This window comes from Ambystoma mexicanum, chromosome 13 (genome assembly GCF_040938575.1).
Source record: "Ambystoma mexicanum isolate Mex_15411 chromosome 13, UKY_AmexF1_1, whole genome shotgun sequence".
NCBI lineage: Eukaryota > Metazoa > Chordata > Amphibia > Caudata > Ambystomatidae > Ambystoma > Ambystoma mexicanum.
The window spans coordinates 39847756-39870268 of NC_090938.1; the positions used below are offsets into that span (position 1 = coordinate 39847756).

At 49.2% G+C, this 22513-nt stretch overlaps 1 protein-coding gene across 12 annotated transcripts in view; it reads left to right on the top strand.

Annotated features, from left to right (window-relative positions):
* The window catches only part of NFASC (neurofascin), a 687691-nt gene that overhangs the window by 24864 nt on the left and 640314 nt on the right, over window positions 1-22513 (top strand). The window contains exon 1 of one of the 12 annotated variants that reach the window (XM_069633121.1): window positions 16275-16400. The exons of the other annotated variants lie outside the window; for them this stretch is intronic. The gene's annotated coding sequence lies outside the window, so the exon portion shown is untranslated. Of the gene's footprint in view, window positions 1-16274; window positions 16401-22513 lie in introns of those variants that run through there. 12 annotated transcript variants of the gene reach the window in all.

Below are 22513 nucleotides of genomic sequence, written 5' to 3' on the forward strand. Positions count from 1 at the left end.
AAGGACGCCTTCTGTAAGGGCACAATCAGGTTAGAACACGTTTGAATGTAAATAGCCCAGAGCAATGCCAATGGATATTTATAATGCAAAGTTTTCCATTAATCAGTCTTTTGTGCCTCCTCGTAGCCGTGGACAGCCATGAGGCATTTTACCCCAAAAAAAGATTTTTTTTTTACGGAGGCTTTGTCATGTCCTTGAGTGTCTAGGCCTTGTTATGTTATGTTACTTGGAATTTATATAGTGCCTTATATATCATTGGTATGACCTCAAAGGGCTGGTAGGTTGAACGCCCTCGGAACCATAGTTCAAGTCAGTAGAGAGAGATAGTGTTGTATGGTGCGCGGGTGTTATGATAGTGTATGCTTTCCTGCAACTTCTAATGCTTTGTTATTCTTGGTAATGCCCTTATCATGCCTTGCTAGGCCAAGTCACGCCTTGCTATATGTGGCTTGTTTGTGTACACCCTTCGCTAAACGGTTCCACTTTCTACCTTTATACTGTACTGCTCCCAAGTGCCCCAGTATGACTCTGCCAGCTGGACATTCCTCCCATCTGTCACACTGTAATTGTTGCTCATGAGTGTCCCACTGTAACGTTTCCCCTTTGAGGTTTTGCTCCCTGGTGTCCTACTATGATCTGCCCTCTTATGCCCAATGCAATTGGTGCCCTGCTGTGTTTTGCTCTCCGATGCCCAACTCCTACATATCACACCTTGAACGTGTTGTATTCCAAGCTGTGTTTCCTAGAGACCCCACCAGGACTCTGCCCTCTCCAGAATCTCTACTATCAACTGTTCTCACTCATTCTCCACTTGGTACTCACTTCTGCCCATGTTTCCACTCCTTCCCATGACAGCCCCCCCACCCCAGAGCGCTTCAGGAGATCTTTTCCAAGTACCTTACGTGCAGGAAACCACCACGCAGATGTCACTCAAGGAGCACCCTGCCGAGACCTCTCCACGGGCCTCACTGGATGGATGCCACAAGTAGCCACTGAGCCCCCAGCTAGCCTCCCCACATTTGCATTCTCCACCTCTATGCTCTACACACTGTACGCGTGTCAACAAAGCCATTGGCAAAGGGCAACCCTATAACCCTGCCAAAAGACTTCATATAACAGGGCACTACTCCTCATAAACAGCCTAGGCCAATGCACCTTAGCACCATGGGCACGTCAGGCTCCCCTCTGGGCACGTCAGGCTCCCCACTGGGCAAGCGAGACTCCTCTCTGGGTATTTGAGGCTCCCTCTAGACACAAACGCATGTTCTCAACTCTGGGAAATAGAACCATATGCAGAGCTCCAGGGGTTTGTGGTCTGCACACATCGACGCAACAGCAAACGTATCTCACAATTCCCTCCCTCTTCACTAAACCAACCCATCCCACTCTTTCAGAACTGCCAGAGCACATTTGAGACCATGCAGAAGTCAGTTCGGCTCAGTATCAATCCCAGTAACGTAGCCTAGCAAAAACTCAGGGTTTTGCCACAGAACGTTGGTCTCAAAAACCTTAGAAAGGGTCAAAAAGGAGTATGCAGTCAAACCATAGCTCCATGTATAGTCAATATAGGTGCCTCTTTTTAATCTCTTAAAGCAGGCCTATACTCCTAAGAAAGGAAAACAACGAGTACAGGGCTCACAAAATCTACTAGCCCACGAGCCTTTTCAAGTCTTTTTTATGAAGGGCGAGCACCATTTGCATGCTACTCGACCCCGCTGGCGGGTATGGGGATGTTCAAAACTTATTTTTGATTTACTGAAAACACACTTTGTTTGCAGTAAATGGCAAATAGAAGTTTAAACACCCCTGCTAAACTAGACTTCCATTCAACCTGTGTGTGGAATCTAAGGACCAGAACCGCAGGACATCGGTGGAGCATTGGCAAACTATTCGTCCGTACACCATGCCAACAGGGGGATCAGTGGAAAAAACGTGGTGGGCTGTGTTCCAGGGACTTTATACATGATCTGATCCCTTTCTCACAAGTTCAGTTTCTTTATATTTGTGTATCTAGAAGTTCACAATTGGTCAGAAATGCATGGGAAACGTATACACCAGACCACCCTACGGCAGACAGCGATTTCTACACTATGCCAACGTCATGGCAAACATCACCGTCATGGCAAACATCACAGCGTTCTTTAGTGCTATGTCAACAGTTGTCAACGACATAGAAAGCTTTTCAACCCAGTACCACCTATGTGGCAAGAAGAATGCCGGCCACCCCCCCCCCACATGGACCAGTGCTATTTTCATGACAGCACTGCACCTTATTCGTTAGAGGGCAGGTATCGAAATTAAGAGTGTTTACTTTGCGTTCCGCAAATCTAAGTTCCATATAAGATGCCAACCTATCCTTTTGCCCATTATTTAGGACCCCTAATGCTTTAAATGTCATATAGCTGTGCCCAAATGTTTGTTTATAGATTGTTCCACATGCACAGAATTGAAGTCTCAAAGGTGGGCTTTTCCAGCATCAGTTGGCAGGAGGAGCCAAAGGTAGCTCCTGGTAGCTGTTGGTATCAGGCTAACTAGGCCCTACTATGCTACAAGCAGGAGCTAAATAGCTCACGGCTCCCCTCAATTTCGAACCCTGCAATGCCCTCGCCTCCTCCCAGTGGCGTCTCCAGGAATCTTCACTTGTACATTTTGAATATTCACACTGCATAGTAGGTTTGTCCCACTTCCTCTTCCTCTCAGCTCTTAATATTGTGTTGTAATGTGGGCGCTTTAAAACAGTATATTCTTATTGTATAAGTGCCTACCAAGCCAACAATAAATAAATACATAAATACAATTTAGGGTGGCACAGAGGGGGCCAAAGAGAAAAGTAGGGGGACCACCTATAAAAGGGAAATGTGTATGCTTTTCCCAAGTTGACACAGGTAAAGTCGTTTTAAGTGGCCTGGGGGAGGTACACATTGTGCATTTATACAGCAAGCAATTATATATTATATATATTCAATGAAAAAATGTTGTTAAAGGGACGTTATGGTTAAGTTGGACTAATAAAAACCTATGAAATTCAAAGAAAAAACTTTGTGTAACGGACGTTATGGTTCCAAGTAAAACCAAGAAAACCCTGAAATTCGCCAGTTATGGTAAGCTAAGCAACCATAACTCCCGTCACCACCGTGCACGGCTAAGACTAACACCCAGGACATCAAAGATGACATCACAAATGTCATTGATGACATCGCTGATGACATCACATATCTGGGCCACTTGTTTTTGTTCCTTGACATATATAGGCCAGGGGTTTTGTTCACTTGCAGTCAGAATAATAAAATTTTAAAAGGTTCTATATATCTAGACGTTAAGCTTGTCATATGTTCTTTAAGTACTTTCCTTAGGGTTTGGTCTCAGCTCATGGTGCACATACACAGGAAATGAGCAGGCCTCAAACACACGATTCATTTGTATACATGAAGATAAACTTTAATGTCATTAACATTTTCTGATGATGCAGTTTCTTTCTTCCTTACTTTAGTTTCCCTGTGTGTGCCTCTGATTTGTATGCATTGTGGTGCTTCATATGTTTTGTTTGTAGCAGCACAAGTGCTGTAAGTCTTGAATTGTTAGCTAGTTATTACATGTTTAACATTACTCAAAGCTCTGATAAGGGAGCATTCATTATTGTACTGTCTAAAATTACAACATTATAAATAGTGTACTTCTATGGTGCATGCTGCAGTCATTGCCTATGTTTATACATGATTAGGTTTCTGTATTAACAACAACACTCCAATACAATGATATTAGAGGAGTACATTCTTTAATAGATTAAGTAGTTCATGATAGGTCTCCCGATCACTCCTGACATCTTGTTATCAACAATATAAACACAACTCCTTGTAGAGACTTTTCATCAAAATGTATTGCACGTGTGATGTCATCAGTGATGTCATCAATGACATTTGTGATGTCATCTTTGATGTCCTGGGTGTTAGTCTTAGCCGTGCACGGTGGTGGCGGGAGTTATGGTTGCTTAGCTTACCATAACTGGCGAATTTCAGGGGTTTTTCGGTTTTACTTGGAACCATAACGTCCCTTTAACAACGTTTTTTCTTTGAATTTCATGGGTTTTTATTAGTCCAACTTAACCATAACGTCCCTTTAACAAAGTTTTTTCATTGAATTTCATAGGTTTTTATTAGTGCAACTTAACCATAACGTCCCTTTAACAAAGTTTTTTCATCGAATTTCATAGGTTTTTACCAGTGCATGCTATTTTCCTACAACTTACTAATATCATACTTACCTAATATAGCAATATTTGTATCTAATTTCCAAAGTTTCACCTTAAACCTCTGCCATTTCCCACCATCTGGAATAATTTTGAACACTTCTATACACTTCTTGCAACTATTTCAACTAGTTTTGCATCCGTAGACGTCTACGAACATCTGACTTCATAGCGGACCTTCCGGACAGTGCCACATGACCATACGCTGGCGCGCGGCACGATGAAGTGTCTGAGAACCCGTCCGCGCTTCACGATAAGATCTCTGCTTGGCGGACAGTTCGGAACTGCATGTTCTACTGATCTAGGAACTTCCAACTTCAGAATTTCCCTTGCACAGCTCCAACACCTATTCCTACTCATTATCCATTAACAATCTAGTACACAGTACATACTTTTAGCAAAACTGCTATTTATCTTAAAATGGCATCAGCTAATGCCATCCCCCCTCCCAAAGACCCACCACCACTCTGTAATCAAGGAGCATGTGAAACAGTGCCCCTAACTTAGAAATAACACACGCGCAACATTTTCCCTTGTTAACCTACCCCTCCATATTAGTGTTTGGTTGCTCTTCCCTCATTTCCCTCCCCACCTTTCGTTCTCAGCTCTCCTGCCAAAAAATATACATCCAAAAACAACAAACAACATATTCCTTTAGGAACCACCTTTCACAGTTAAAAAATAGAACTAAAAAAAACATGTATAGACTCCATCTGCTTTATATTTCTCAGTAAAGTACATAGAATAAATAAGATTTTCCAACATTTCCATTTGCATTTTGTGTTATGCTAATGGGAATATTGTGGCGTTCATCCTCTGTTCCAGGAACTGGAACGGTGGATACCGGCCCAGCAGCCCAAGTCATCAGCCCAAGCGAAGCGAGGGTGGATAACGAGGTCTCAGGTCCATTATCCCTCCATTTCAGCCCCTGAAATGAGGGATGAAGGCCATAAGCACCCTAGCTTCCCAAAGCGGGAACCCGGGATGCTAAAAAATAGGATTTTGGCACATTTGTAAAACCATGCTTGTAGGTCCTTGCCAATGCTCCTTACGCAAGTTTGCTGGAAATCCACCCATGTTGTATTTTTTCAAAAGTGTCAAATGTATGCACATACAATCGTCATATAACCTAGCCCCCACTTGACAAAATCCATTCAGACTTTACGAAAACAGCTAAATCTACATCTATAATCTTTTTGCAAACCTTTGTGTAGATTTGTCAAATGGCACCACATTTATGAGCCTTTACAATATTTGGGACCCCCACTCTAATTTTGCTCCCTCTCGACAGAATCCCACCAAACTTCGCAAAAACATGTATATCTTGATCTATTATCAGTTTGCCAAATGAAGTGTAGATTTGTCAAATGGCACCTCATTTATAAGCCTTTACATTATTTTGGGACCCCCCCTCTAATTTTGCCCCCTCTTCACAAAATCCTACCAAACTTCGGAAAAACATTCATATCTAAATGTGTTATCAGTTTCCCAAATGAAGTGAGGATTCATCAAATGGCACCTCATTTATAAGCCTCTACATTATTTTGGGACCCCCCCTCTAATTTTGCCCCCTCATGACAGAATCCCACCAAACTTTGCATACTCACTCAGAATCGGCTCAGGAATATACATGCAAGATTTCATGCAGTTCCATTAAGTGGCGCCAAGGTTATAAGCCATCTAAGAACTGCATTTCACCAACCCTGTAATGCTAAGGTGTTGGCGAACTTTCACAGGACTGTTAGCGAACATCAGGACTGTTTGCAGACTTTTTTTGCGGGAAAAAACACCCGTTTTTTTTGCATCTTGCAGCCTTATCCCATCCCATCCTCATCACCCCTCACATCCCCAGAGATTATTTGATAAATTAAGTGGAATGCTGTGTTTTTCATATGTTTTTACGCCGATGTCCGCGGACATCGGCCGCTGTCCGCAAATCCAAGATGGCGGGCATTTCCAAAACTCTGATGCACTTCACGCTCCTCACCATCCAATCAGCGAACACGTTGCATGTCCGTGGATGTGACGCAAGCCGATTAGCCAATCAGGACACTGTGCGCGGAGCGAACAGGGAAGTGTGTCCGCGGACCGGACATAGATATCACTAATTTTTTGTGACCTACTTTTTGGTCATTTTTTTAAAAAACTACTGGACGGATTTTCACCAAATTTACAAAAACTCACTTTCGGGGCCAAGCCTCTGCTCCTGCCGCAAATTTGGTGAAAATCCGTCCAGCGGTTTGGGCTGTAGGCGTGAGCAAAGTTTTTTTCCCCATTCAGTCTATGGGAAAAAAAGAAATTTTGGGACCCCCCTATAACTTTGCCCCCCCTGGACCAAACCTCAGCAAACTTTGCAAATTCAGAGTGGGCCATATACTTTTTTTGCTAAATTTGGTGAGGATTCGGTCAGGGAGAGCGAAGTTATAAGCCGCCCAAAATGTGCTCTTCCTATGGGATTAGCAATTTAACCATAACTACACGGCCACTACCGTAGCCGTGTAATATATATATATATCTCTTGATGTTAACGATATTGGGCCTGATTCATGCAGCATTTTCCTGTGGGATTGCACCATTATAAAATGCTTCCATGAATCAGGCCCCTTTTCTCATCCTATATCGATATTGAAAATATATATCAGTATATCTCCAAAGCCCTATATATTGCCCAGCACGCACACAGCACCAGTTAAGTTCACTCCTGGTTTCGGGCCTTCATGGGCAATTTGTTCAGATGTTGCCTGTTGTCATTGGCTGGTAATGGACACCTTACTGTAAAAGACCAAAATGGTGAGGAGCACACCAAAATTGAGTATATTTGTGGGAACGTCATATTTATAGAGGGTGTGAGGGAGAATAACAACCCTTGCTTGCACTAGGCTGAGTACAAGAACTTACAAAAAGTGGCCACAATCTGTGCGGGGGACGCAAGCATCCCACGGATTGTGGGCACTTGCTGTATGTTCTTGGTAATGGACACCTGACATTTTATGCACTTTGAAATTATAGTGTACATATTGTGTCGCGATCGCATCTGCTGTAGAGGGTCTTTTACAAGTGTGCCATTAACACCCACGGTTCGCGCTGCCTTTTTGTGCATCTCGCATTTGGCTGCGGGTGCTTTTCTGGAAGGTTTGTGGTGATCACATTTGGGATTGTGGGTTCTTTTCTCAGCAGTGTCTTTTTGTGGGCATTTTATAGTGCAAATGTAGCAAGAGAACTGAGAATATCCAGAGCAGGCTTGTGAACTAGAGGAGCAGTGTGTCAGTGTGCACCTTGTTACAGCGGTCAACTAGCGACAAGATCTGATCCTTTAAAGCAGTGTCTTCTGCAGAGATGGTGCCACACTGATGTCTCGAGGGCAGTGTCCCTTTCAGGCCAGAAGAAAAAAAACAGGCTGAGCAAAATCCCTGAAAACGCAAAGGTTCTGGCTGGGAAAGGAGGACAGTGGATTAGATAACTGAGCTCCTTGCATCCCTCAGCAAAGCTGGGGACTCAGCGGGGAAACCCTTGTCAGGGGCGAGCTTCCTGCGAAGACCCCAATTTGAATTTCAGCAATCGGTGGCCAGGCCGGCCCGATTGTTAAAATTCAATTTGGGGTACTTTTTCACTGTGCCCTCACTCCCTCAGGCAGGGTTGGGATTGCCTTTTCACCTAGCTGCGCATGTGTGTGTGCACGCATTCAGTAGGAATGGCAAGCCCTGGACCCCGACTGCTGACCCTCACCCCTGTGCCGCTGTACTGTGTGTGCCGTGTGGGCGGATGCCAGGCAGCGCTGTAGAGAGAGTAACCCAGGTATGGGGGCAGGGGAGTATCCAGTATTGCAAGAGTGGGTGGCGAGCCACAAAAAAAGTCCTGCTAATGTTCCCCCCAAAATGCAGCGCACGCAATTCCATAAATTCTCATTTGTGCCCCTAAACCGCTCACCCCTACCCAATCTGCTTTTTTGGTAACATTAGTGGCAGACGGCATTTTAACAAAACAAACAAAAATAAGACTCTAGAATCATTACAGATGCAGGAAACGGCAGCAGCAGACATACAGACCTCCTAATTTGCACATGGACTCCACCAACAGAAGTGACTTCACAGAAATGGACATCGCAAGGAGCATCACCAGTCTTTGAAATGTATATACTCATTTTGCATTTTTAAAGCGCTAACACAGCCTGCGGGCATCGAGGCGCTGTTACATTAATAGTTTGTTTTTTAGTTGCATAATTGTATTTTTTTTTTGTCTTAGTTGCGTATTTATAACGCGCTTAAATGCCCAGAGGTTTCTAAGCGCGGACCCAGGTATCGAACCTCCTTCATGTCATCTTGCTTCCAAGGCGAGCACGTTGCCACTGAGTTATCCTCCCGGGACGGGGGAGGCACAATGGAGGTGACTTTAGAATAAGCTGCCAGAAGTAATCCAAGTGGCAAATAACTTTTTGGTGCAAAATGCATAAATTGCACTATTATATAGGGAGCAACTCTATAGTCATTAGGCTTTTTTAAAAAATAACAGCATGATATATTAACATAAGCTATGACGTGAATCACTTACAGAGCTGCTGATAAGACACAATGTGATTAAATGATTTGCCCAGGATCACACACTTTGGTTGAATGGTGAAACCGGATGTGGACAATTTAAGCAACTGAGCACATCTTCCCAGGTTTAGTTGATATAGATTTTTATTAAGGTTTTGCTTTGCATTTCATGTGCTTGAATAATACTGTATAGCAATGCCTTGGAAGCAAACCACATTACAGAATAAACTATCCTTTCATAGTAACCTAACTATACACTATATACATTGTCATAGAAATGTGTTGAGCAATAAGAGTATGGCTTTAGTTTTATTCTCCCCATCCTGCATGCAAAGTCACAATAGCATCATGTAACGCTTCTCACTTCTGATCACTCCCCCCCATTCACGTTTCTAATGGGACAAACGTCCCTGCTAATAATCCCACCCTCTCATCCCCCCTCCCATCAGTGCCTAATTGCTCACATTGAAATGCTGTCTGCTGCCCAGAGCTCCTTGGGACATTGTCCTGGCAGCAGGACACCTCTCCCGTTCTGAAAGGGTAAGGTATGCTGCTGCCAGGACAATGAGCGTGCTGAGCAGGAATTGCTCAGCACACATTGTCCTGCCAGCGGGACACCTTTCCCTTTGGGCACCTTCATTGAGGTGCCTAACGGGAGAGGTGTCCCACTGACCAATATCCTGCTCTTTCCCTCCCGCTCGGTATGCCACTGTAGGGGGGGCCCAATGGGGGCACATGATTTCAGAGGAGGGGTCCAGCCCCCCCCCCGGCCCCACCCTAGCATGATGCCATTGCAGGGACGTCATTTAGGGGTCGCCAGCGGTTGCAACTCCCTTGCTACCCCTGTGGATTCCCTTGCTACCATAAAAAAAAGCTTTTATTTTTATTATGCAAGGTCCTGGGGATGTTGCCAGTGCATTGTGGCCTTTTGCTTCTAAAGTAGCTGGCTTTCTTGTTCAGGCCTCTTAAAAAAGAAGAAAAGGCCAGCGGTTGCACAACACTTCTTGCACTGACCCTAATAAGAAAGAACAGGAATACAAAATAATGTGTCTTTCTGGAATTCTATACAATAATTGCTATAGACTCATTAAAGGTTTATTTCCGGAACACTTCAGGGGGTGAGCCACTGATTTAGTCTTTTCTTAAATGCCTCAACTCAGCCTTTCATCCTTCTGAGGTCGATAAATGGGTACCAACACAGGATGGGTGATATTGGGTGTATATTGGTTCTACAGGAAGCGCTTAAGCTCTTAATAATAACACATCATTATCATTTGGTCATGGACGTCTGCTGGCATTCACAGTAATTTGGTAATATGGGCCTATACACACTGATATTAACATACATGTGGCGATCCATTCTTGTATGAAATGTATATCACACTATAGTGATATTGTAACCTTTTTCTCATTGTACTTAGGAGCAATGCTATGTGATGGCACTTCCTGTATTGTCAAAGGGTGAAAGGTCGTGTTCTATCGCTTCCAGTGATGTCGCTTCAGGGTGGGGTCAAATGACATCACTTCCTGTGATGTAATATGAGGACAAGGGTCGTGTGATGTCCCATCCGCTAACGTTGGCTTTTTGGTGAAATTACGTCCTTGGCCACTGCCTCCTGCACACCATAAAAACCGCACAGTCTAGTGCCACCCGCTTGCTACTCATTGCCACTCTGGCTCAATGCCAACCAGCCACACCCGAATGTCAAATGCTAAAGCCTTCTTTCACTCCCTGCCTGCCACCCACTAGCACCCGCTTGGCAATCACTGCAACCTTCTGTCACATATGCCGACCAGTGCCAGCCCCTTCACTCACGCTTCCTCAGCCGGGCATTCTAATGCAAATTACCCTGCGCATGTATACACGCATGACTGGCAGCTTCCTGCCCCGCTATAGGTGTTGCTGCACAGACTGTTATCGGGGATCACAGGACGTGGGCTAATCAGATCACCAGCTGTGCGAGATTAGCGGGCGACGAGAGATGATACTTCACACGTCAGGGCGATGGGGCAAGATATGAGGCAAACGTGGGCACTGAGGCGGGCGCACGCGCTGGTCACGCAAGCAGACCTAGAGCGGCACAGGCAACTCACAAAGGCACACAGAGGCCTGCAAAGGCAGGCAACGTAGAGTGCAGGCTTCCCACTGGAGCAGAGACGGCGAGGGATAGGCAGCTCACCGAGGCCTACAGAAGCCCACCGAGGCAGGCATAGAAGGACACGTGCAGTCCTTCAGGAGCATTCTATCAAGAGACAGGCGAGGGATAGGCAGAGCTCCCTGTGGCACACAGAGGCCTACAAAGGCAGGCAAAGTAGAGTGCAGGCTTCCCACTGGAGCAGAGACAGCGAGGGATAGGCAGCTCACCGAGGCCTACAGAAGCCCACCGAGGCAGGCATAGAAGGACACGTGCAGTCCTTCAGGAGCATTCTATCAAGAGACAGGCGAGGGATAGGCAGCTCCCTGTGGCACACAGAGATGGCGAGGCACAGAGAGCTAACTGAGGCATACAGAGGCCCGCCAAGGCAGGCACAGTAGAGCGCAAGCAATTAATTGAAGTGCAGGCTTCCCACTGAAGCAGAGTCAGCGATGCATATGCATCTCACCTAGACAGGCATAGAAGGGCATTTGCTATCCATTGATACACATTCCTCCACTCAAGCAGAGACGGCAAGGCATAAGCAGGTCACCAAGGCACATAGAGGCCCACCAAGGCAGGCACAGAGCATCCATTGATATATGCGCTTTCCACTGAGGCCGAGCTAGCCAGTCGCAGGCATCTCACTGAGGCATACAGCGGCACACTGAGGCAGGTAACCTGCTTCTAGAATCTGACGTGAATGTTCCCTTCTCCTCTTTGATCAAGGTTGACTGCATGGTCTAGAGGTTGATAGAAGGCGATAGAAAAGTCTCAATACAGTAAGGACGCAGACCACTGGTTCCTAAGTAGTCTCTCCCCATGTGGACAGCCAAAAGGAATTCTCCAGCCTGCTTCCCTCAGAAAGAGCTAGGATAAAGAAAGGAGTACCTGCCATTCAATTTGCCATCTGCAGGTGGGTGCCAGCTCTCTTTGCTGCCTTGAATGAGAAAGAAGATCAATCGGTCACGATGACTGAATTAAATTATCTCGGTATGCTTGGGGAGAAGTGGCCATAGATTGGCCTATGCAACCGGTGGAGGAACCCTCGTTTCACCACTGTCTGTTCCAAGAATTCTGCCTGTCAGTAGGTATTTACCAGTTCTTTTTATGCGAGGTGCCCCAGAGCAGAGGACACTCTCTGTGGTACTCTGGTGAAGAGAGAGTCCATCCATCTGTGCATCCACTCCCCCCAAGATGAAGGAGCATGTGAGGAATTCGATCATCCGCAAGGGAAGAGTGCGCTCGGATGGGCATTTTTTGTTTGTTTAAAAGAATGAATGATGGGGTCATTCCCACACACATTTTCCACGCTCACCGCACAGCAGAAAAGTAGTCATGTACTCTAGGAGGATACAGCTTACCAGCGCCGCCCTCCCCTATCATGTGTAGCTGACGCCTGACAGCCGTGGGTACATCAAAAGCCTTTGGCCATGGACAGCCTGATTAGAATTTCAAGACCCCATGGATTTGCATCTCCATTGTCAAACCTTGCTGGTGGCAGCAAATACTGAAGAATGTTAATTAGCAGGCCTTATGGAAGGCCTGGGTGTAGGAAGTGATGATAGAGACCAGAGGTCAACACCTCTTTGTAATGCAATGTGTCAACTTGGTACTAACACCACTCCTTAGTATGAAAGGGCAGGGATTGTCCTATTTGGACCCACTCCTTTCAGAGCAGGGAAGTATGTGAATAGGAGGAGACAAAAGTCTGCCTGCAACCCACTTCTTCAAAGGAGGCCCATGTTGTGATCAAGCGCTGCATAGGGCCCAGTTCATTAAGGAGTCACTTTAATGTACAGCAGACAGGAAGATGGGTGGGACTTAGAAGTATATGTTGTCATCCTTACCCTGTCTGTTGCCAAGCACCCTGGTTCTCACGTGAAGCATCACTGAAGATTGTTTTTGGAGACCCAGCATTGGCTCACTTAGGTTAGGCATGGCTTACACCAATCCTTGGGCCCTGTTGGGCTTTATAAGAGGGCTGAGCACCTCACTGATCAGATCATCTGAAGACTTCGTAAGGAGTAAGAAGGACTAATTTGGACCCGGGCTGAAGGTACAGTCTCCTTTACATCTTCCACCAGTGAAGGAAGTCCAGGAGTTCCAAGTGGGAAGCAAGATCCCTCCCCTAAACATCTCCCAGGGAGCAGAGGGAGATACCGGACTCAGAGAACCCATCCAGCAGCTCCAGAACTGGTACCCAGCCAGCACACATCACGACCTGCTAGGTTCTGCCAGCAACCTTCCTAGGTGGGAAGTGCCGGAGAGTCTCTGGATGAAGGACAAGGCTGTTGCCTGCTATCACCCTCCTGAGCTTTGGGCCATCCGCCTTGAAAGGACACAAGCCCTGCAAAGAAGCTAAGAGGAGTGCCACACAAGCATCTTTGAACCGCTTCCGGGTGCACCACTGACTGTTATCACGCTGCAGTCACCAGAGCCATGTGAGATGCCTCGACCAGCATTCCAGATCCGCTAACCAGCACAGAGACAACGATTCTTGGCCCTGAGCCGCCGCGCCGGACAGCCTGCAGACGTCCGTCCAGCCTTGCTTGCCGAACTGCCTGCCAACTGGTACCCGCAGCTGTCTCCCACCACTAACTGTCTCACGGGCTGCAAAGTGCCCTGGAACCGCCTAGACGCTGTCGAGAACCAATAACTACGTCAGCACCAGGTACATTGTGGTTCTGCCCCCCTGGTCCTTTTCTGAAGGTCCTTAGAGACAGTTATGACTTTTTCCCCCTTTGGTGTTGAAACCAAATAACCTTGAACAGCAAGACCGATTGCTTTACCAACTACCCTCCTGTCAGTATCCAGAGTGCATCCCCTTTCCTTCTAGAAACTGTCTGTCCTCTGTCTTCCTTTAGAGGGTGGGTTATGTTTGTAGTGTGCTAGAACTGTCTGTTGTAGTGATAGTAAAGTAGATATTTTTTATATAACCTTGACTGGACAGTCCCTTTTATCATTGAGAAATAATTGTATTTTCGCTGTTGCAACTAACCAATGATCCACAACCTTGCAGAGATAAGCCTGCCGTTCTGTCCACGTTATCAAAATTGGACAAGGAGGTCTTATAATTCACTTGTATTCCAATCTGTTCAAATCCCTTCTGGTGCACTGGAGGTGTGGGGTTGATTGATGGTTTAGAAACCAATATTCCTCCCTGGACCACTGCTGTCCCGGAAGTTGATTCGCGACACCAACTCTCAGAGACGCCGTAGGTATTTGCTAGGGGCATATGATCCTCTGCGACCAGGCTAATAGTGCCACGCCAAGACTTCTAGGGCTCCAGCCCTCTTTTGAAGCCAAATGGGCCACAGTGATTGGTGTATAGCCAGGTTTTTAGTCGTTTCCTGAAAGTTAGGTGGTCTTCCATCGTTCTTATTTCCTTTGGGATCGAGTGCCATAGTTTGGCTGTCAGATAGAAGTCTGTTCCGCAGAATTTTCTTTTCTCGTAGGGTCTTGTGCCTCCTAAAGTCCCAGAATCAAGACACGATGATACCTGTCTCTTGTTCCGTAATAAATTCTAGATTGGCCTGCGGCTGGTAGGGCAAACCCAGGGTTATATGCTAATGTGGTACATGGGTGTTCCCAAGGAGCTTATACACCTAGGTTGGTAAGAGAGGGTGGGTGACTTCTTCCACAGTGGGTACCGCTAAGTGTATCCAATCATCTTCCAGCAAAACACAAGAAAGATTGTAACTGCAGGCCCCTCATTCCCTCACATACACACCTGTAATGTGGGGTAAGGTGATCAGAGTATGCCGTGGGCAGGACCGGCCCTCGTACTCATGGCGATGGGCCTTCTCAGAATGGCCTTTCTCTCACAAGCACAGGCTAGCAGTGAGCTTGTCCCACCAGAAAGTCCTTGAAAGCATGCAGCTGGCCAAAGATTTCTGGCTAACCTCAGTAGTAGCAGAGTAGTGTGCAAAGCGTCGCTGTTGTGCAGCACATGCATCTTATTTGTGAGCCAAGGCTTCGTGGCCTCCACACGTTTTGAGATTGTCCTGCATATGGTTGAAGGTAGAAGCGACTGTGTTCTCAACTCCTAAATAGAGTAAATCTATCTAAGGAGGTCTGGTTATTTGACCAACAGGCAAGTGCATATGGCAGCCCAGTAGGGCTGTGCAGGAGTCGGCAACATGCAATTGGCAACCCTGGTTTGCCCCTCGATTCTACTGTCACCGTTCCTCAAGCCGAGTGATGGTCCCACTCCCAGTGAATCCTGTGTCCACCCACAGCCATCTTTTTAGGCTTGGGGCCTTTTTCTCCCAGACCCATGGCAGTGCCCTACGGTTATCTTGCAGGCCTTGCGTTATACTTCATATAAGTCCATGTGTAGGCCTAGTATTATTCATCCGTTCTGCTTGTGGAATCCATGGTGCGCAGTCAATCTACCTTTATCGATCTTAGGTGGTTTCTCTCGATCCTAATTCAGCACTCCTGGATGAGGTAGTACCTCTTGGGTTATACTTCAAAGATAGCATAGCGCATTGTAGGCCTCGAGTCCTTCACCCGGTGTCCATCACTAAACTGCTCATGCAGACTTTCTAGGCCTTACGTTAAGCCTTCAGATCCCATGGCCATACTGCCAGGTTCATTTTATAGGTCTTGTTCTGCCCCCAGGCTGAATAGCTATATGGCCTGGGCTTCCTTAATATGCATAGAGCTGTGCTTCCAGAGCCCATGCTGCAGGGCCACAGCAGCCTTGTACCCCTGAGTAGTGTTAACCTATTATGTGCCTGGCCAATGGCCATGCCATCCTGATAGGCCTCTTTTTTTTATGTCATCAAGTTCGGTCCACACCACTAACTCTGCAGTGTTCGAAACCCCACTGAAGGTGACTCTGGAGCCCTTAACTGCACTAACAGGCTTGCGGTTTAGTTCGACACCCCTCCTCCCCCGACTACCCCTCAGTGTTTTGGAATCTATAGCTGCACTGCCTTGGCCGCCTTGTAAGATTTTCCCCCCACGGGCTTCTGGAGTCCCCTATAGGCTTCGAGTGGTGTCTGCTTGGCACTGTTCTGAGAAGGGTGCCTGGTAGTGCCAGCCTCCCTGTGATGTTCGCACTGTTGCCACACAGGCCACTTGTCATTGGGAGTTCTACAAACACTCTATGAAAGAAGGAGGCATGGTGTGGGATGGAGATAAAGGCATGTCTGTGACCGCTGATGTCCAGAAGCAGAGGGGAGGGGAAAGAAGAGTCAACATTGTTCTCATCCCCTCTCCAACTCAACCCCCACACCCCTCCTTCCACCAAGCCAGCACTCGCCAGCAATCACAATCCTAGGAACAGAGCTGACCTTGTAGGAGGGGTCTGTGATAGCTTGGGTTAGGAGAGCTTGTGTGCGAGTGCCAATGTGGTGCAGAGAGTGATTGAGACGATAAGGCGCAAGGACCCAAAGGCTGACTTCAAGTGGTAAAGGGAGACGAGGACGTGCGACTGAGACGTAACAGAAGGAAGAAGCAAGGTCACTGGAGGAGGTAACAAGGGAGAGGAGGGAGGGGACTGCGATGACTAAAACAGATGGGGAAACAAAAACTACAAGAGGTAAAGAGTGTAGAGGACGTGCGACTGAGAGGTAACCGAAGGAACGAGGGAGGGCCCTGGAGGAGGTAACAAGGGAGAGGAGGGAGGGCACTGCGATGACTAAAACAGTTGGGGAAACAAAAACTACAAGAGGTAAAGAGAGTAGAGGACGTGCGACTGAGAGGTAACCGAAGGAACGAGGGAGGGCCCTGGAGGAGGTAACAAGGGAGAGGAGGGAGGGCACTGCGATGACTAAAACAGATGGGAAAACAAAAACTACAAGAGGTAAAGAGAGTAGAGGATGTGCGACTGAGGTAACAGAAGGAACGAGCGAGGGCACTGGAGGAGGTAACAAGGAAGAGGAGGGAGGGCACTGCGATGACTAAAACAGATCAGAAACAATAACTACAAGAGGTAAAGAGAGTAGAGGACGTGCGACTGAGGTAACAGAAGGAACGAGCGAGGGCACTGGAGGAGGTAACAAGGAAGAGGAGGGAGGGGACTGTGATGACTAAAACAGATGGGAAACAAAAACTACAAGAGGTAAAGAGAGTAGAGGATGTGCGACTGAGGTAACAGAAGGAACGAGCGAGGGCACTGGAGGAGGTAACAAGGAAGAGGAGGGAGGGCACTGCGATGACTAAAACAGATCAGAAACAATAACTACAAGAGGTAAAGAGAGTAGAGGACGTGCGACTGAGGTAACAGAAGGAACGAGCGAGGGCACTGGAGGAGGTAACAAGGAAGAGGAGGGAGGGGACTGCGATGACTAAAACAGATCGGAAACAATAACTACAAGAGGTAAAGAGAGTAGAGGACGTGCGACTGAGGTAACCGAAGGAACGAGGGAGGGCCCTGGAGGAGGTAACGATGGAGAGGAGGGAGGGGACTGCGATGACTAAAACAGATTGGAAACAATAACTACAAGAGCTAGGTCTGCTTTGGAATGATGACGCATTTAACTAAAGAAACACGGTGTGGTAAGAAATTTTGCAAATGCGCACCAAAATAAGAGATTAGTGAGTATAATATGCTTTTTAAATACAAAGCCCGTCCTGTAGAAAGTGGTTGCAAGGAATGATAACCACTGAAACCGGTAGACTATAAAAACTGGAGTAAGGCAAGCAGGGCACTTACCCAAGGATACAGTTCTGAATAGATCATAGTTGGACCGATAGGATGTGACGTGGCCAAAGGCGATCAGCTGAAGTGTCTTCAAACTTGTTTTACATCTGTGTTTTTTTTATTTTTAATACAAGGCCCTCCAAACTATTGGCTAATAGATTAGGTTTCACCATAAACAGCCAGGTGGGCCTTCCATACCTGTATGTATGATTGGTGAGCATAAGTTGCAAGGTATGGAAGAATGCAATCCTACCCTAATATTGAGCCTTCAGAATAATGAACGGCGGCGGTGTCCTGTTGATGAGCACACATTGTGAGATCACATTCCTACTGCCTCTTATCCTATCCACTTTTAGATGACGTCACACCAGCGCAGCCTAGGATTAGTCCCGTGCCAGGCAGGAATAGTTAGACAATCGTTCTATCCCGTGTCGCCGACTCTGTAGAAAGCCCTCTCGCTTCTTCTCCAACTTTGTGGGAATGTGGAGTGTGTGGCACCGTACATTGATCAGGTGTGTTTGCCCTTCTTTGTGATAACACAAGGGTCTAGATAACACAAATAATGGGCCAGAGGCCATGCTGCTGATGTGTGTGTATCCCTTCAGAAAAGCCAGAAAAAAAGGCAAGCACATATATGCTTTCCGCACCGATCATTTTCCTCATACAGGTGACTAGCGCCACCTCACTGCGCCAAAACTCAAGGTAAAATGCCACCAGGAAGCGAGCATGTGTTATATCTCATCTCGACTAATGCCCCCTCCACTGTACAGAAAGGCGTCCCAAGAGTGCAGCCTCCCCCCCCCCCCCCCTCCCTGCAAGCCTCTGGCTTTCTGCTTCTCGACGCCTGCTATGCTTTTCATTTACCCTCACAACTCACTCCTGTCCTGCAGGCTTTGAATGCCCCCCCCCCCCCTCCCACCAGCTCTATGGAAACCTTCCCCGGGTTTTCTTGCAGCAGTCCGTTGCCTCTCCTGCCGTGGCAACCATGTCTGGTGCCCACACTTTCATCTCTCCGGGTACCCCATGGCGAGTGTGGCAGCTTGTGCTCTATCTCCCACGGTTGATAGGATTACTTCTTGAAGCAGCTCTTTGATCTGTCTTCATTCTTGCACCTCTAGAACAAGTAAACCCTAATCGTAAAGGAGGAGTGCTCTTCCAAGTCTGTCCAATCCTTGGCCCTAGTTTAGATCATCCTCTGTGCCCTTTGTGACCGACTGGAGGTAGTCATTAGTCCTGTATCCTCCCTGGCTACCAGGAAGGATGGGAGCCACAATTTGGAGGCTCGGATAAGCACAGAGTGACAAACGACCGCTTTCTTCCCTGCTCCCACCCTATTTGGGCAGGGCACCTGTGGACCCACGTCCTGCGATGCCGCTCCCAGCTAAGTCAATAACTGTAGATCCCCCAACCTAACTGCGCCCCCTCCCCGGAACTCTAGATGTTAGCAATAGTGGACATAAGGAGGACACATCTCCTTTTGGTATCGTATCTCAGGCCATATATAGCATGTATGCAGTATGTACTCCAGCAGGCAACCCTTGGCATCCCGAATGCGAGCTGTAAACCCCCCCCCCCCTAATTACTTCCTTACGCTTGCAGATTGCAGTGAGCACTTAGTTTCACTGGTCTTTTATATTGAAGTGGCTGCCACCTGAGCCTGGATCAGTACAGCAATGATGGCCCCATTGCGCCCAAGGTGGCAGCCTTCTGTGTGTTAATGCATGGGTTCTACTGAGGTTATGTGGCTTCAGTGACCAGTTCACCAGCTTCACCATGCAATCCCAACCATCTTACAAACCATCGCACAAGGCACTGGAGGCATCGGAGTACCTGAGCAACCATCCATATAGCCCTTAATCCATCGAAGCCTGGGATGGTTCAGCGAGGCGCTATTAGCCTTGCAATGGTCTTCTTAATCGGTCATTATTAGGTGGATGTGACCAAGATTGCAGAGAGAGAGCATTCAGCAAGCAATGTGACCTACAGACTAAGCCAAGGTTATTACGCAACTTACACTAAGGACCAGCACCCTCCTCGCCAACCATTTATGTTCCAGCGGCGGTCTAGGCTAAGCCCACGTGCAGGACATGCAGAGGATGCGATTTGAGGAGTGGACAGCTTCAGTGAAGTTAGTAAAGGTAACATGTAAAGAATATGTACATCGAACAAGCAGCATCACTTGGAATGGCTGCCTTGCCTGTGGATCCTTGGAATCGCACAGAGATACGAAGGGCTGTGGCAGCAAAGGGGGGGGGGACTTCATTCATGAAACTGGTACCCCGGGAGCAAAGGAGCAACAGTGCTTTACCGAAATACAGGCTAGAACACAGCTGCAACCATGCAAATACAATAGCACACAGCAAAGAATCATACAGAGGGAAGTTCAAGAAGCAAGTCCCACTAGCTTTATGAGCCGCAACCCCATCACACAGGTGGGAATCCCATGGCTGGGTTATATCCAACTGGCTGGAGCAGAGAGGAACCTCGCAAACAGGAACACTTGATCACTGGCCAACTCTGAAGTAAAGCAAACAGAGGCCTTTAATCCTCTGTGCAAACGTGCTCTGCAAGGGACAGGGAAAGCGGCCTGCAAGGGATTCTGCGAAAGACGCTGTCTAGGGTGCATAATCCCACTGTGTGCCGCACAGACTCCGATCTGAAGAGGGATCTGCAATCCAGTTCCACAGATTTCAGGTTACTGAGGCCTTACTCGGGACCTGGAAGTGAAATCCCACTCCCCTAGTGATGCGCGCCTGGGGGACCACCACAACCACCACTCCCCTAGTGATGCGCGCCTGGGGGACCACCACAACCACCACTCCCCTAGTGATGCGCGCCTGGGGGACCACCACTCCCCTAGTGATGCGCACCTGGGGGACCACCACAACCACCACTCCCCTAGTGATGCGCGCCTGGGGGACCACCACTCCCCTAGTGATGCGCGCCTGGGGGACCACCACTCCCCTACCACTCTTCTAGTGATGGGCGCCTGGGGGTCCACCACACCCCTAGTGATGGGCGCCTGGGGGACCACCACTCCCCTAGTGATGGGCGCCTGGGGGACCACCACTCCCCTAGCGATGGGTGCCTGGGGGACCACCACTCCCCTAGTGATGGGCGCCTGGGGGACCACTACTCCCCTAACCACCACTCCCCTAGTGATGGGCGCCTGGGGGACCACCACTCCCCTAGCGATGGGCGCCTGGGGGACCACCACTCCCCTAGCGATGGGAGCCTGGGGGACCACCACTCCCCTAGCGATGGGCGCCTGGGGGACCACCACTCCCCTCGTGATGGGCGCCTGGGGGAACACCACTCACCCTGTGATGGGTGCCTGGGGGACCACCACTCCCCTAGCGATGGGCCCCTGGAGGACCACCACTCCCCTAGTGATGGGTGCCTGGGGGACCACCACTCCCCTAGTGATGGGTGCCTGCAGGACCATCACTCTCTTAGTGATGGGTGCCTGGGGGACCACCACTCCCCTAGTGATGGGTGCCTGGGGGACCACCACTCCCCTAGCGATGGGCTCCTGGGGGACCACCACTCACCCCGTGATGGGCGCCTGGGGGACCACCACTCACCCCATGATGGGTGCCTGGGGGACCACCACTCCCCTAGCAATGGGTGGTGCCTGGGGGACCACCACTCCCCTAGTGATGGGCGCCTGGGGGACCACCACTACCCTAGCGATGGGCTCCTGGAGGACCACCACTCCCCTATTGATGGGCGATGGGCTCCTGGAGGACCACCACTCCCCTAGTGATGGGTGCTTGGGGGACCACCACTCCCCTAGTGATGGGTGCCTGCAGGACCATCACTCTCCTAGTGATGGGTGCCTGGGGGACCACCACTCCCCTAGTGATGGGTGCCTGGGGGACCACCACTCCCCTAGCGATGGGCTCCTGGGGGACCACCACTCACCCCGTGATGGGCGCCTGGGGGACCACCACTCCCCTAGTGATGGGCGCCTGGGGATCCACCACTCCCCTCGTGATGGGGGCCTTGGGGACCACCACTCCCCTAGTGATGGGCGCCTGGGGGACCACCACTACCCTAGCGATGGGCTCCTGGAGGACCACCACTCCCCTATTGATGGGCGATGGGCGCTGGAGGACCACCACTCCCCTAGTGATGGGCGCCTGGAGGACCACCACTCCCCTCGTGATGGGCGCCTGGGGGACCACCACTCCCCAGTGATGGGCGCCTGGGGGACCACCACTCACCCCGTGATGGGTGCCTGGGGACCACCACTCCCCTAGTGATGGGCGCCTGGGGGACCACCACTCCCCAGTGATGGGTGCCTGGGGGACCACCACTCCCCTAGTGATGGGCGCCTGGGGGACCACCACTCCCCAGTGATGGGCGCCTGGGGGACCACGCCTCCCCTAGTGATGGGCGCCTGGGGGACCACCACTCCCCTAGCGATGGGCGCCTGGGGTGGGCGCCTGGGGGACCACCACTCCCCTCGTGATGGGTGCCTGGAGGACCACCACTCCCCTCGTGATGGGTACCTGGGGGACCACTACTCCCCTAGTGATGGGTGCCTGGGGGAGCACCACTCCCCTCGTGATGGGTGCCTGGGGGACCACCACTCCCCTAGTGATGGGTGCCTGGGGGAGCACCACTCCCCTCGTGATGGGTGCCTGGGGGACCACCACTCCCCTAGTGATGGGCGCCTGGGGGACCACCACTCCCCTCGTGATGGGCGCCTGGGGGACCACCACGCCCCTAGTGATGGGCGCCTGGGGGCCCACCACTCCCCTAGTGATGAGTGCCTGGGGGACCACCACGCCCCTAGTGATGGGCGCCTGGGGGACCACCACTCCCCTAGTGATGGGTGCCTGGGGGACCACCACTCCCCTCGTGATGGGTGCTTGGGGGACCACCACTCCCCTCGTGATGGGTGCCTGGGGGAGCAGGCGAATCATGACCTCTAGCG